Genomic DNA, 15,584 nt, shown 5'->3' on the forward strand with positions numbered 1-15,584 from the left:
GTAGGAGGCTGTAGCAATATTACATTCTTCATCCAAAGGTGAAGTAACATTGCGCTCAGGTGACAATTCCATATTTCAGTGCAAAATCGCTCGCTGCTAAACTTGGTCTACACACGCTGTGCACTGAAACACTGGTTGTACCAATGTTTTTTTTTTTATTGCAGAGCATAACACGTCTCGTCACAGCCACTGCAAAGTGGGGCTGGAGCCGCCGATGGGAAAACGAAACCTAAGCCGAGCACCGTGGCTCTTCGGGGGAGGGCAGAGGACTCTGGTTGTGTGGGGCGTGGCATCATGTCACAGAGCGTTAATCTCGCGATAAAAAAAAAATTATCGCCGTTAAAATTGAGTCAAGTTAACACGTTAATAACGCGACATTTTTGACAGCACTAATATAATGTCCAACATCTGAAGAATGTCAATAAAAGCAAAACAATTGAACTTTTGGTGTGTTTATTAAGACAAAGTTAAATTGTAAGCAAAAAATTGACTTTAGAAAAATATACAATTGTGCAAAATAAGTTGTCTTACAAAACAGTGGTCTGCGCAGGACAGTTTGTAGCCATACAGTCTGTCAGAGCAAGCCTAACATCTTGAGCACAGAACTTGTGAACACGGAACTGCCAGTGTTGCCAGATTGGGCGGTTTTAAGTGCATTTTGGCGGATTTGAACACGTTTTGGGCTGGAAAACGTCAGCAGTATCTGGCAACACTGCTGATAACTTTGTTTATACTCTTGAATAGCTCTTCTTCATGACGACAACCAGAAGTGTACCAACACGATGGGGCGTGTAGCGCCACCTGTGGCTCGGGTGCACAATGCACCTCACACAATAGCTCGATTTCATCGTGTGCATGTAGGATTGGATTTCTCTGGCACCCCTGCTGGGACCTTCAGCTCAATTACCAACAGCAGCTCGATTTGGATGTGCATGTAAACGTAGTCACTGACAAGGTCCAGCTCCCTTAAAACTCTGTCGTCATTATCGGTGTTAGTACTCAGTAACGGTCTAGAATATAAAACTTAAAAGTAGACACGGGGTTAGTTTGTTTATCCAGTAACTGACAGTGTCATATGGCATTATACTGCCTCCACCATTTATATTGGCATCGCATCATGCTAACGAGTTCATTTCTGAGGATGTATACAAGTGACGCACCAAACGAATGCAATGAATGTAGGATGTGTGGCAGCCATTTTGTGTTGGACCGTGCATAGTTAAGAGCAAGTATAAACTATTCTTTATATTGTGTGTGGATTACCTATTTCTGGACGTATTCTGGTATTTCAGAAACCATAAATGTTTAAAGCTAGACTGCCTTTCAGATTTTACGTGGAGGTCATAAAAATAATTTTCCCTGACATCAAATCATTTTCGTTCAGTGGACTGAAAGCTACTCAATTTGAATCACAGACTTCCAATTTTATTAGTTTTTTTTTTTTAACAGAACAATTAATGAATTTAGAGCCACGTGGCCCTAAATTCTCCACTATATTTTCCTGCTTCACCGTGACCCAATTCAAGATACTATGTCATGCATGACGTGATGGGCTTTCCCCGTTCGCCCAAGGCATTGTGGGATACAAATTTGAAACAGGAGAGAAAAATGGAGGACACGAATCAAATGTGAAAGACTGACTACAGTAACAGAAAGCGAGAACGAAAAGACGTTATGTTGTGAAGGAAAGGAAACGTAGGATCAAACTAATAAACAAACATCGGCGGTCAGCGGGCACCTCGGTGTGATCAGCTGTTCATTTAGCGACAGAATGATGTAACTGTCAGTGCACCGTCAAGGTAAACCTGTAGATAGCAGTAATGCAACACTGGATGCCAGCTGCCGTAAAACCCAAAAGAAGAAGGAAAACCTGCGCATGCACACACGGACTTCCTCTGTCTGCTTGACTGCGCAAAGCGAGCGATTTCATGCACATTATTTGCTTTAATCCCTTCAAATTAAATAACTTCCCAGCCATAGAAAGGCCTGGTTTTTGTGAGATATTACAGAAATAAACATACATCACAATGACCAAATTTCACAGGGGACTAAACTTAACCGATTTTATGAAATCAAAAGGCCGTCTAGCTTTAAAGGGGAACTGAAGTCATTTTATAACTTGCTTTATTTCTTAATGTGTTATTCAATTACGTTTTCGGTTTTATTAACCTTATATCGTGGCTCGTATGGGCATATTATATTACACTTATCAGCCTTTTCGGTTTTTAGCCATGTTGAATGTAGTTCGTTTGGTCCACGGCAGGCGTCGCTTATCCGCGCGATCTTCACGAGACTTGTGCGAGACTTCAAACGTGAAGTGTCAGCGCCGCCATTTTGAAAACTGTTTACACAGCGGCCAGATCGCCATATCATTCCAATTTAGGTTAATTTCGAGATTTGCCAGCTTCATCAGTGATGGAGTGTCAGTCCTGCATGCTGTGGTGCGTGCACCTGAAGGCGCACCTCGGGACTTCAGCACACGCTCCGTGAACAAGGCGCACCTGAGCTCAATTAAGGAACTGTGTGTTTGCCTATTTAAGGACTGTGCTGATGCACTTGCACCACAAAGTATTACGATATGCATGGACGCGTTACCGAGCCGTTCCACCCGTTGTCTTGATTTCCTGTTTCACGATCCTTGTGCCTGTTTCTCATTCTTGTCCTCGCTTAGCCTTTGATGTACTGTTTGCGCCTCGACCGACCCGTTTGCCTGTATTCTCGTTTTTGATCTAGCCTGCCGTTTTGCCTGTGTGTATTTTATATATTATATATTCTGCACTTTAATAAACTGTACACTTCTGCACCTACATCCACCTCCCTTGCGTACATGGAGATTATTCCATACGACTTCGAATCACTGTGGAGTAGAGAAGAGTTGGAAAGACGACAGGATAAGGACGAGTCCGTCACACTGGTATTTACATCATTACTGTTGCACAATTAAAGCGTGCCAGATCAGGCGGCTGATGGGTTTACAAAATAATAAATACATATACTGAGCGCATTTCCTACATAATCCTCACTAAGGTTTCGGACAGCACTACAAAATGGCGTCCCCACTATATAGTGAGTAGGGAGCGATTTCGGACACGGAAAACTTCTGGCTTGATTACGTCGGCATCCAAAGGAGGGCGCGCGCATCTTTTGACAACATTGGCAGATGTCGGTCACTTTGATTTCTGGTGTACGTTTTACTTCTGTCCTACGATGTCTCGCACAGGTCTCAGCGAATCTCGTTTACGGCCATTGCTTTGACACACGGACTGATATATTACAGAGCGCATTTCAAACACTCATAACTTGCTATAGCAGCGACAAAATAGCTGTCAGAAACGCATTCCGATATTTAATAAAATGAGAAATAGAATTTTGATTTTTTTAAAAATTGCCTTCAGTTCCACTTTAAAGCAGTGATTAATAAAAAAAAATTACTTTGCTGATACAAACCAAAGATGAACAACCTCTACAGACTCATCATGATGTGTATAAATAAGCCTATTTTTTAACAATCATTAACAGAGGTGGACTATATGGTGAAAACGTACATCACAATTCTGGAAGGCATTTCGATGATACATATATAATGCATCACAATACACACACAGTCAAGTTTAAAAAAAAAAAAAAGAAGAAAAAAAATCATGAATGCACATTGCCAAGGCAATGACACTAATACCTGACTTTCCATTACAATGGAACCCATCACACAAATGACATGCAAGCACACAAACACCATCCAAACCAGGCTTTCGTCTAAACCAGGGAACAGGGGCGCTGCGCCCTCTTACTCTTGGCGTGCACCCCCTTACCAAAATGCTGATTGAACCCCAAGTCACACTTATGCCGCTTTTCCACTACCAACGCGGCTGAGTCGGGCTGAGCCGTGCTGTGCTGAGTCGGGCTGAGTCGAGCTGAGCGGGGCTGTTGGAGTTGCATTTCGACTACAACCGTGCTGAACCGTGCTGGCTGGAAGTGGGTGGACACATTGGGTGGAGTTAGCGAAAGTGGGTGGACGTCACGTGATGTCGTTAGGCGGCGCAAACAGTGACATCAGTGACCTTTTAAGTGGTAGTCTCACGACCCGGAGAGTAAACAATAAACATGGAGGACATGGAGTCGTTAGTGTTGCTGGTCTTGGTGCTGTGGCTTGTTGTCACCGACAACGCCAACAGATACTGGCAAGAGCGTATAGATGAGGCGAGGCGCATAAGGCTTCAGAAATTCTCGTAATTCATAATTCTTCTTCCGGGTTTACGGTGTTTACAGATCCCAGCGTGCTCGCGGGGCGTGTGAGGACACTCCTCCTCACCAATCAGTGCACAGGGGAGTGTCTCCTCACGCCCCTAGCCCCACTCGGCTTGGTTTGGCTCACTTCAGCCCCACTCCAAAACCGTGCGAGTTTTGGGTGCTGAGCAGGGCTGAAGCGAGCCGAGTCGTGCTGCTCTGAGGTAGTCGAAACGCGAGCCGTGTCGGGCTGAAGCGAGCTGAAAAAGGGTAGTGGAAAAGGGACATTAGGCCACGCACTTATATGCTACTGCACAACATGCAATCTTTCTCAAAACGATCTTTTCTCTGTGAAAACATCCCAGCAACACCACGTGATAATGTGTCTGATCATCAAATACGTTATAATTACTCAAACTATTCCAATCATCGTAGATACACCGCCAGACGGTGCAAAAACAATCCAAATTGGCGTTTTCCAGACCGAGGCGCCATGTTGTTTAGTTGTTTACTTGTCGCAGCTGCTCTCGCAAGATTTGACACGGGTTACATACAAGGTCAGCTGACGTGTCGAGCGAGATTTCTCGAGACTGAATGACCTTTCACCCACCGGCGCGGGAGCTTTTGACAGAAGTAGCTCGCGAGTTGTTTTTGTTGACACTTGGGCATTTAAAGATATCATCCCGCGGCACGAAACGGAAGAAAGCCAAAGAATGTCCGGGGCAGAAGAAGATTACTTTCTTTTTCAATGTTGACAGACAATTTGTTACAATTTCCCTCTCAGATAGCCTCAGAATGTGCCATTGGAGCCTCAATTTTTCAAAGGCTTCACACGGCGGGGGGGACAACCCCGCCCCCCCTGCGCGCCCCCGGTAGCTTCGCTCCCTCGCCATGGTGAGTGCCCTCATACTAAATTTTTCTAGAAAAAACCCTGCAAACTAATGAAAGTACAAACTATCGCAAGTTAGTTGTTTAGATTGTGGTTTTGTGAAACCAGTGACCAGAGGACTGGAGGTTTCCAGCTAACAAGGATACAAATGCTACTTAGGCCATTATTAAAAAAGTGTTCTGTTTCCGGTCCACTGGCCGGGTGAGCGCCGTTTGTGCGGTTGAAATTTTTTTTTTTAATGCCGGTTTTTCGTCATTTTTTTCAGGTTTGTAAATCTAAAATCGAACTTGACATTTGCGCATTCCCAGGGCTTTCCACTAAGGCTCATACTAGCCAGCCATGACAAATAAGTAGCCAGCCGGGGGGGGGAAACACAAAATAAACTCCTGTGCACGCAGTTCCCAGGATTAAATGTATTTTCCACAGACCATTTATTTATTCACTTTACTCAAATACAAAGTAAAACGTCAGTAAATCTTCTTTTCTTGCATATTGCATCATGAGGCGTTCCTGGCTTGTAAATCTCTTATTTTCGGTGCATGACACATTCACGCAGCTGAGCAGGCTATGAATTAACAACAACGGTCTGCAGTGGGGCGACACAATTACACACTCAGCCAACATTTCTCCATTTGTGTATGAAAATACACTCCAACCACTCAGTTTGGCTTCATTTACAACCAACGGTGTCTTTTGATGCCAGCACGTAATTGAACGAGAGAAGACTGGTTTACCGGAGACAAAATAAGCGTTCTCTCTGCTTCTGTTCCCTCTGACGGCCCCGACACACTACTGCCTCCGCCGAGTGCGCGCGCACACCACATGTCGGGGCCGCAGATGAGTTCCTCTCCCTTGATCAACGAAGTCGGCGGGGAATTTGTGGTCATTATCGGTACAAACAGCGCGAATCACAACTTAAATGAGTGCGCTTCAGTTTGACATTATTGTCAGTCCGTTAGATAAACATTTAATTTTATTAAAATCGAAAATTAATATTTAGAGCCTGTGGGCTACAAAAATAGTCATTAAAAGTAGCCGGCTGGACTTAACTGTGTAGTCGGCTGTATGGCCGGCAGCCGGCGCTTGTGGAAAGCCCTGTCGAATCAGCTCTGCGCATGCGCTGTGCGGCACAAAAAAATGGCAGCCACCATGAAGGAAGGAGATCCGGAGTTTTCAAACATTTGCTTAAGTGTGAAATCGCAAAATGGTATTCTAGCGAACAACAAAATAGTAAAGATTCAGAAAAACAAATTATTCAGGGATCATTTTAATAGTGTAATTTTATCCGAACTCGGCCTAACGCTCGATTTAGAGCTACAAAAAGTCCGTGTGTCGGACATTTTAAGTACCTTTGTAAAAGTTTTGCAAATGTTGCAGTCAGCATTTAAAATGCTAGCTTAAAGTTTTGTACAAGTTTCAGTTGATTAAACTGTCATATTTTATTAAAATGTGTCTGCTTTTGTAATAAAAAAAGTACTGAAAGAAAAAGCAAACAGCACTGCGATTTCTTATCCATCCATAAAAAAAAAAAAATCCCTCCCTCCCGACTGAAAATTTTTTTGCTCACCCGGTGGACAGGAAACGGATTTTTTTTTAAAGGATGGCCTTAGCAGAGCGCTCGGAATTATGCATCAATGCAAATAATCACACAATAGTAGCAAACTTGTGTTTTTAGGTCTCTGTGGCTATAAAAACCCATTCGCAAATGTTGTACGAAAAATTACCACCATCAACTCAACTGGTTTTATAGGCCATTTCAACCATATACAGCTGGTACAGTCAGTACACAGTGAAATAAAAACAACGTTCCTCCAGAACCATGGTGCTACATACAACACCAATTACCCGAGACTACACAGAACTAATCAGGAGTAAATAAAAGTACACATGGACAAACAGACAGTACAATAATTTCTAAAACTGGGCAATAGTAAAGGGTTTATAAAAAAAAACCCCGACCAATACGCAGTTCTACTGCGAATAAAGCAGTCAGCAGTACAAAGAAACTAGCACAGATCTTGCATCATTCTGCATGAATGTAAAAACCACAAGCAACTACTGAGCCTTACTGCAGAGAGATGCATCTCTGTTGGCACGAAATGAATCGAGGCAAGCCCGTCTCGCTGAATAAACTCCTGCTAAGCAGCATGTCTGATGTAGTCCAGTTTACTGTCCAGGGAGCAGCCACCGGAAAGCAGGATGGATAGAAGAGCCGGCCGTGGTTTGTTTTTTCCACTCTCTCACACACCCAGCACTTACGATGCTCCCTGACCTGGCCAATGACCCTCTATTCTTTCTTCTTTGAGGTTTATCGGCAGCTGGCAAAGAACTGTTACCAACTGGCATGGAGTACGGACCACCATCCCCCCTCACTCCCGTTCTGAAGTTCGAACCCAGAACCTTCTTGCTGTGAAGCGACAAGAGTTAACTACTGCATTACTGTGCCACCCTGACAAACTAGCAATTGTATAAAATAGAGAACTGTGCAGGACTGAGCTCAGCCTTTTATGTCGATACCAGGATTCGAACAGACATTGCAAAATCTGTTCCTTTCCCGGACAGCGCTCCAAACCGCTCGGCCACAGAGGATTGCATCGAGAACTGAGGTTATGCAACATGGCACGCAAATAGTCAGTACACAGTGGTGCCACACCGTGACTCTGGAATCGCTAAAAAAAAGGCTGGCACGCCAATTACATTCTCAAACACGCTCGAACTCAGTTCGACATACACATACAGACAGGTGCCTCTATAGAGATCTTGCAGTCACGTGACCGGAAAGTACACAGCCGCCATCTTGTCGGTCAAAAACACCGCTGAATACTGCTGCACTCGTGTACAGAATGGATCAATTTCAACCGACGGACTACACGGCTCATTTTTCTAATGAACAGATACCTAGATATATGTCTAAAATAAACAATCTACAGATTAGTGACCCTTATGGCTTACCGGACGGAGTTTTCACAACCGGATTTTGAACTGCCAGCAGAATACCCAGACGTGTATAATTACCTCATTAACTTTCCCTCGCTGTTCAGTGGTGAAGCACTGCGTGCTTATAAATCTCTGGACAGTTATCTTTACAGAAATTCAGGATTTGTCAGCGACTCAGATGTGGCATCTTGTAAACAAGAAAATAATCCTCATTGGATGGGTAAGTCACTTAAGTATTGAGTATAGCACTGACCAGCCGATTATAGAATAGAATAAGGTAATTCCAGCTGTAATTCCAAATCATCCGTCTTGTTTACATGGATCTAGCGTTGGAGAGGTAGAGGCTTAGCAGTGGAGGTTTGAGTGGCTGTTTTCTGAGCTTAGTCAACAGGCCGGCTCTGCCTGCAGCCTCGCTTTTGCTTCCTCTCCCGGCGCCGCCTCCTTCGCTTTGCTTCCGATAACAATCCACGGAGACCCCGCTGGTCTCGCCATCTCGTCCGGAATGTTGTGCATGAGATGGAAATCGCTACAAACCGTCATTTTCTGCTAGAAACCCATGTCCAGCAAGTCCATATGGTTGTAGTGGATATTGAAGTCCGGTACAGACGAACACCACGCAAAAATACACACAAAAAACAAAAACCGTGCACAGGTAGGGAGAGCTTGTAGCCGTAGCCGTTGTAGTAGAATTGTATATAGTAGGGTTTTCCAGAAGAAAAGGTAGAAGTAAAAGCAGAAGTAGAAGGCGGAAATATGGCGTTTGACCTACAAGATGGTGTCTGTCACAATCTGGATCGGCTGTGACGTCACATGCAAGTGCTCCATAGGCTTCAGCTAAAGGCCGAGCCAAAAATAAGCATCGGTTTTAATACTTCGATGCAAATCCTTTGCAGCCAATGACCATCTGAAATCTGGAACCCATGGACATCACCAAATGCTGAATTTCCTCCCTTGAGACGCTTTGCCAGAGCTTTACCCCAGCTGCTGCTCATTGGTGGGGTTTTCTGCATTCAGTCACTGAAAAGCAGCTGAATTGTGTCGAATGACTCAACCATTTAAGAACATTCCATTTCTTTGCCTTAATAAGCTCTTGGGTTGCTTTTGTGGTAATTTTTTTTTTTCACCTTAACGATGGCCTCGTTCACTTAAAGGGGAACTGAAGGCAAATTTATCAAAATTCTATTTCTCATTTTATTAAATATCGGAATGCATTTCTGACAGCTATTTTGTCACTGCTATAGCAAGTTATGAGGGTTTGAAATATGCTCTAATATCAGTCCGTATGTCAAAGCGATGGCTGTAAACATGATTCGCTAAGACCTGTGCGAGACATCGTAGGACGGAAGTAAAACGTACAGTGGAAATCAAAGTGATCAACATCTGCCAACGTTGTCAAACCTCTATGTTTGCACATTGTTTGCCTCTTTTTAAAAAAAAAAAAAAAAAACTCTTCTTTTTTCATTCTACTTTTATATTTTGCATTCCATATGCACTTATATATTTCTTTTTATATTGGTAAGCATAGTTTGGTCGGGCAGTTGCAAAATAAGAATTTCATTACCCAATAATAAACCGATGTGTCTGTTATTGTGTATATGACAAACATCTTGAAAAGATGCGTGCCCTCCTTTGAATGCTGACATAAGGGGTGTTCACACGGCAACTTTTACTCCGGTGTAGCACCGGGGCTGCCCCGGTAGAGCGTTCACACGGTACAAAGTTATACCGGTGTAGCCCCTGAAAGCTGCTTAACCCGGTGCAAATCTAACCCTGCTCGGGAGGCGGTTTAAGAAATTTACTCTGGAGTAAATGCTAGTTTGCAGGGCAGCACCGATATAAAATGGGCCGTCTGAACGCTACAGGGGTAGACTCGCTACGTGTGAGGAGAGTTGATTACATACGGGCATTGCATAATTTGCATCCTGGTATTTTGCGCTTCCAAAATGGCGAATATCAACAACAACAGAACTGCGCGTCTTCCAGCGTTGCCAGATTGGGCGGTTTTAAGTGCATTTTGGCGGATATGAACATATTTTGGGCTGGAAAACGTCCGCAGTATCTGGCAACACTGGTGTCTTCATCCACATTGTTTTCCCAGCGCTTGGTGATGCCATGACAACCGGGAAAAGGAAGTACATTTTCACGCATGCGCATATTTCATTTCCGCATTATTACTATCGTATAGCACGGTCGCAAAAACTGCCGTGTGAACGCAAGTGGGGCTGCACCGGTGCTAACACGCTTCTCTCTAGTAAGCAGGGTTGTGACGTGTGAACACTCCACAAAATTTACACCGGTGTAAGATATATCGCAACAAAATACATCAGTGCAGCATAGATGTTAACCGATGACCGTTTGACCGAATCAACGTCAACCGGTTAATTTTTTTTTTGGTTGTCGGTTAAAAAAAAAAAAAAATCGTTTTGAAGCTGCCGATTTTGGAGCGGAGAACCTGGAATTCTGTGTTGTAAACGCTTGGGCCATGCCATACGGTGTAAGGACGACAGCTGACAAATCAGAAACACCCATTCAGTCATGTCCCGCCCTCCCGCCCCAGTTAAAGACAGCTAACAAATCAGAAACACCCATTCAGTCATGTCCCGCCCCAGTTGAACACAGCTGCCACTCGGCGAAAGAAAAAAAGTGTAGACAGGCTTTTTAGCTTACAAATTACTATTCTGTTTTTTTTTTTTAAGTTATTATTAGGAGGCACATGGAGTTTAGTCCTGCCTTGGCCAGTGCATTCTGAAAGTATGTTTCGGTCTGTAGCCAACAATGCATGTTATTGCAGATCAGATCTCTCCACACAAACTAAAGGCGCAGATGCCGATTTTTTCACGGCTGAATCGTGCAGATTTGATTGCTTTCCTTTGAGCATACAGAATTTACTCTGATGAAATTATTCAGACACTCCAACAACCCCCCTAAAAAAAAATAATAATAAAAAAAAATAAAAAAATCGGATCTGCACGATTCAGCCGTGAAAAAGGCGGCATCTGCTAAAAGGCATGCCGTTTGCATCCCTGTTTAAACTCATAGGTGGCTAATGAGGCTCGGTGGTCGGTCAAGATTTTTTTTTTAGTTTTCGCCATCCCTAGTGCAGCATTGGTGCCGTGTGAACACCCCTATGGACCCTTTTCACGTGACGTCACAACAAACGCGGCCGCCATTTTGGACATGTACTACCAGTAGTTTACCACAGCCAACATTGAGGAACGGCAGCAAAGAAAGTGTTTATTTTCAGCAAGACTTCCATCATGCCACTATATTGTTGTGCACCTGGATGTAGTAACCATCAACAAACAAGGCAAGGGTTATCATTTTATCGGATCCCGGTAGATGCTGACCGACGGAGAAGATGGATAGCGGCATACCAACGCTTGTGTAGTGACCACTTTGTTGGAGGTAAGACGAATAAAATTAGCCAGAAAAGGCATTACATTGCTGTTAACATTCCATTCTAGTTTACTGTAATTATGATCTGGCAGCTATTTACACCGGATCCAGTGTAAATAGCTGCCGGAGCCAACGTCCGAGGTTCCGGAGCGCACGCCGGCAAGCTCAGACGTTGGCTCCGGCAGCTATTTACACTGGATCCGGTGTAAATAGCTGCCAGATCATAATTACAGTAAACTAGTAAATACAGTTTTCTGCATCTCGCTCCTTTTTCTTTTGTTTGTCGCCTTCCTCGCATTCAAACCGATTCGAGCCGAAGTCCACTACATGTCCAAAATGACGGTCGCGTTTACGAAAGTCACGTGACTGAAAAGGGTCTATAATCAAGCCGGAAGTTCTCTGTGTCCGAAATCGGTCCCTACTCACTATATAGTAGTGACACCATTTTGTAGTGCTGTCCAAAACCTTAGTGAGGATTATGTGGGAAATGCGCTCAGTATAATATGTATTTATCACAAAAATACATGCATGTATTTATTTTGTAAACCCACCAGCCGCCTGATCCGGCATGTTTTAATTGTGCGACAGTAATGACGTAAATACCAGCATGACGGACTCGTCCTTATCCTGTCGTCTTTCCAACTCTTCTCTACTCCACGTTGGTTTGAAGTCATATGGAATAATTTCCATCACTGATGAAGCTGGCAAATCTCGAAACTAATTCAAATTGGAATGATATGGCGATCTGGCCGCTGTGTAAACAGTTTTCAAAATTGCGGCACTGACACGTCACGTTTGAAGTCTCGTGAAGATCGCGTGGATAAGCGACGCCTGCCGTGGACCATATGAACTACATTCAACATGGCTAAAAACCAATAAGGCTGATAAGTGCAATATAATATGCCAATACGAGCCACGATATAAGGTTAATAAAACCGAAAACGTAATTGAATAACACGTTAATTAAGAAATAAAGTAAGTTTAAAAATTACTTCAGTTCCTCTTTAAATCGACACCTCTTTGGACTGCATACCGAGTTCCCATGAACAGCCGCCAAATGCAAATCCAACATGAAGCATCAACTCCAGACCGTTAATGTCCTTAATTTGTTATTTCATAACAAGGAAACTGGCCAAATTACTTTTGAGCCTGTGAAAAGGGAGGGACTATATTTATTTATTAAAAAGCTGTAATTCCTGAATGGTTAATGCAACATTTTTGTTAACTACCTTGAATTAAAGCTGAAAGTCTACACTTTATGACCTCAATTCAAATCCACTGTGGTCAAGTACAGAGGCAAGATCACAAAAATTGGGTCGCTGTCCAAATATTTATGGACCTGACTCTGGGTGTACATTTGTTATAAATGCAAACACTTTGCATTAAAAAAAAAAAAAAACTCCGATGACACCTACAAATATATTTTTATATAAAATAAAACAGAAAAAAATTAAACCCATAAAAATCTTAACATTTCACAACTTAAAAAAAAAAAAAAAACATATACAGGTAGTCGTCGACTTACGACCTATGCGACTTACGACTGATCGACGTTACGACCATCTGGTTATGACTGGCAAGTGTTTCCCAGCTAAGCTTACGACAGTTTCCACCCCAGCTCCAGGCACATGCGCAGTCTCTCTCGCGCACTCCGTCATACAGTTTGCGCCCCAGCTCCTGGTTTATGAAACGAGCAAATGCTCCCGCCAGCCCGAGCGCTGCAACAGCTGATGACGTAGACGACCCACAGCCAAGCACCAGTGATGCCAGCGGTCACCAAGTTTTGTATTTTGCTATGTTTCAAACTAAAATGTTTTCTATTTTTTACACCTGTATTTTGTATTTTTTGTTTTGCACATATTAAACGAATTGCACTGTACGCAGTGTTTGACTTAAACCAAATAATGAGCCAAGGTAATGAAATAAGAAAATGCTGATAAAATAAGACTTTAAGATGATTACAATATCATTACACATCACAATATACTTGCGTTCATTTAACATAGGCCGACTTACGACCAGATCGGTTTACGACCTGTCAGTCGTAACCAAACGCAGTCGTAAGTCGACGACTACCTGTGCAAACTTAACACCACATCTGCTTTCAGTGTGCTTGTAGTTAACTGTATTGTATCCAACTGTAAAGCGACCTTGGGTGTGAGAAAGGCACTATATAAATTGAACTGATTATTACTACTACATCATATTAATGGCATTTAGCAGATGCTTTTATCCAGAGCAACATACAACAAACAAAGATCAGCCTGGGGAGCAGTTGGGGGTAAGGTGCCTTTCTCAAGGGCACTTCAGCCATTCCTGCTGGTCTAAGGATTCGAACCAACAACCTTTTGATCCCAAAGCTGCTTCTCCGACCATTAGGCCATGGCTTCATAATCAATAATAATAATAATAATTTTTAAAAACCCACAATGCCTTATTCTTCGTTTGCACGTGATGTCACAGCTAACTATGCATGAGGCTTTGAACCGGAAGTGGGCCATGTTGCAGCATCTACACAAACTCACACGGTGCACATTTACTGTAGAAGATACGCTCCAGAGGTTGTTACGCTCAAGAATTCATTTTGTTTCTTCGCTATACGACTCTTTGTGCTGTAACTGGATGTGACACAACTCTATTCAAGACAAGGGGACTTAAGTTCTTTATAATTCCAGCAATTATAAATAATCAAGGAAAAAAAACAAAAACAAAGAGTTGTCCACGGAGTGGAGACGTCACTGGCTGTCCAACATCTAAGCAATGAGAAAACAAATACCACACGAGTCTGCAATGAACATTTTATCAGTGGTAAGTGCTACGAACTAGTTATTAACGAAAGATTGCAATATATAAGAAATATTGGCTTGGGGGCGGCACGGTGGTGTAGTGGTTAGCGCTGTCGACTCACAGCAAGAAGGTCCGGGTTCGAGCCCCGTGGCCGGCGAGGGCCTTTCTGTGTGGAGTTTGCATGTTCTCCCCGTGTCCGCGTGGGTTCCCTCCGGGTGCTCCAGTTTCCCCCACAGTCCAAAGACATGCAGGTTAGGTTAACTGGTGACTCTAAATTGACCGTAGGTGTGAATGTGAGTGTGAATGGTTGTCTGTGTCTATGTGTCAGCCCTGTGATGACCTGGCGACTTGTCCAGGGTGTACCCCGCCTTTCGCCCGTAGTCAGCTGGGATAGGCTCCAGCTTGCCTGCGACCCTGTAGAACAGGGTAAAGCGGCTACAGATAATGAGATGAGATATTGGATTGTTTAATAGCCTGGTCGGGCAGAAACTCGTCACTGTCAAATGTAACAAAGCTGTGATCATCGAGCGTGTGATCTGATAATCAAAGGCTTCTACGATTATTTCATTTTAAAAAGAGCTGGATATATGTATATTTTTTTAAAATGACGCTGCTTTTATTTTGCTTTTTCTTTCCATGAGGGAAACCAGCTGATCTCTACGATTTCACGGATCCAGACTGGGCTCCGACGCAAAACATGGGCTGCAACAAAATCAAAGGTGGTACTAAAGCAGTAGTTCGAAATACCGGGCTTACAGAGCGCAGAAAGAAACGTAAAATTATTGAAGAATCTTCCCAAACGATCACAGAGTCAATCGAACAAGGCTCATGTCAATCCACTACCTCAAATACTGCAGCCTCCTCGCCCGCTGAGGGCTCTTTTATAACCAAATGTGTTATATAGTGTGTCTTTTGAAGCAGTCAAAATGATTGTTTTTAAAACAGATTTGGGAAATGACTCCAAGCTTCTAAATTTAACTCCTTTTTACATTCCGTGTGTGTGTGTGTGTGTGTGTGTATATAAAAAGCTCTTTTCCAAAACGCGATAAACGCCAAATTAAAAAAAAAAAAAACCACACGAGTTTGTCGTGCTATTCTGCTGTGTACTGAGCCTATTCACTGCTCCATTAATGTTTCATGCCAAATCGCTATATTTCCTTGTTCATATGTGCTGCAAATTGTAGCTTCTGTCCAAAACGCGATAGGCGCTACACCTGTTTTTTCTTTGGCTGAGTGTGACATTTCCTCTAGACCAATCAGAGTTCGGTCAGCGTTCTACGCTATCCCACATGGCGGCGCCCTGAAGCGAGGAGTTTTGTTTGCTTGTGTAGCTTCTTGAGCACAAATAATT

At 43.2% G+C, this 15,584-nt stretch overlaps 1 protein-coding gene across 5 annotated transcripts in view; it reads right to left on the minus strand.

The window, feature by feature from the left end:
- scaf11 (SR-related CTD-associated factor 11) overlaps nt 1-15,584 on the minus strand; it is a 73,020-nt gene that overhangs the window by 55,078 nt on the left and 2,358 nt on the right. The window contains exon 1 of one of the 5 annotated variants that reach the window (XM_060914340.1): nt 7,183-7,545. The exons of the other annotated variants lie outside the window; for them this stretch is intronic. The gene's annotated coding sequence lies outside the window, so the exon portion shown is untranslated. Of the gene's footprint in view, nt 1-7,182; nt 7,546-15,584 lie in introns of those variants that run through there. 5 annotated transcript variants of the gene reach the window in all.

Source organism: Neoarius graeffei, chromosome 2, assembly GCF_027579695.1.
Source record: "Neoarius graeffei isolate fNeoGra1 chromosome 2, fNeoGra1.pri, whole genome shotgun sequence".
Taxonomy (NCBI): Eukaryota; Metazoa; Chordata; class Actinopteri; order Siluriformes; family Ariidae; genus Neoarius; species Neoarius graeffei.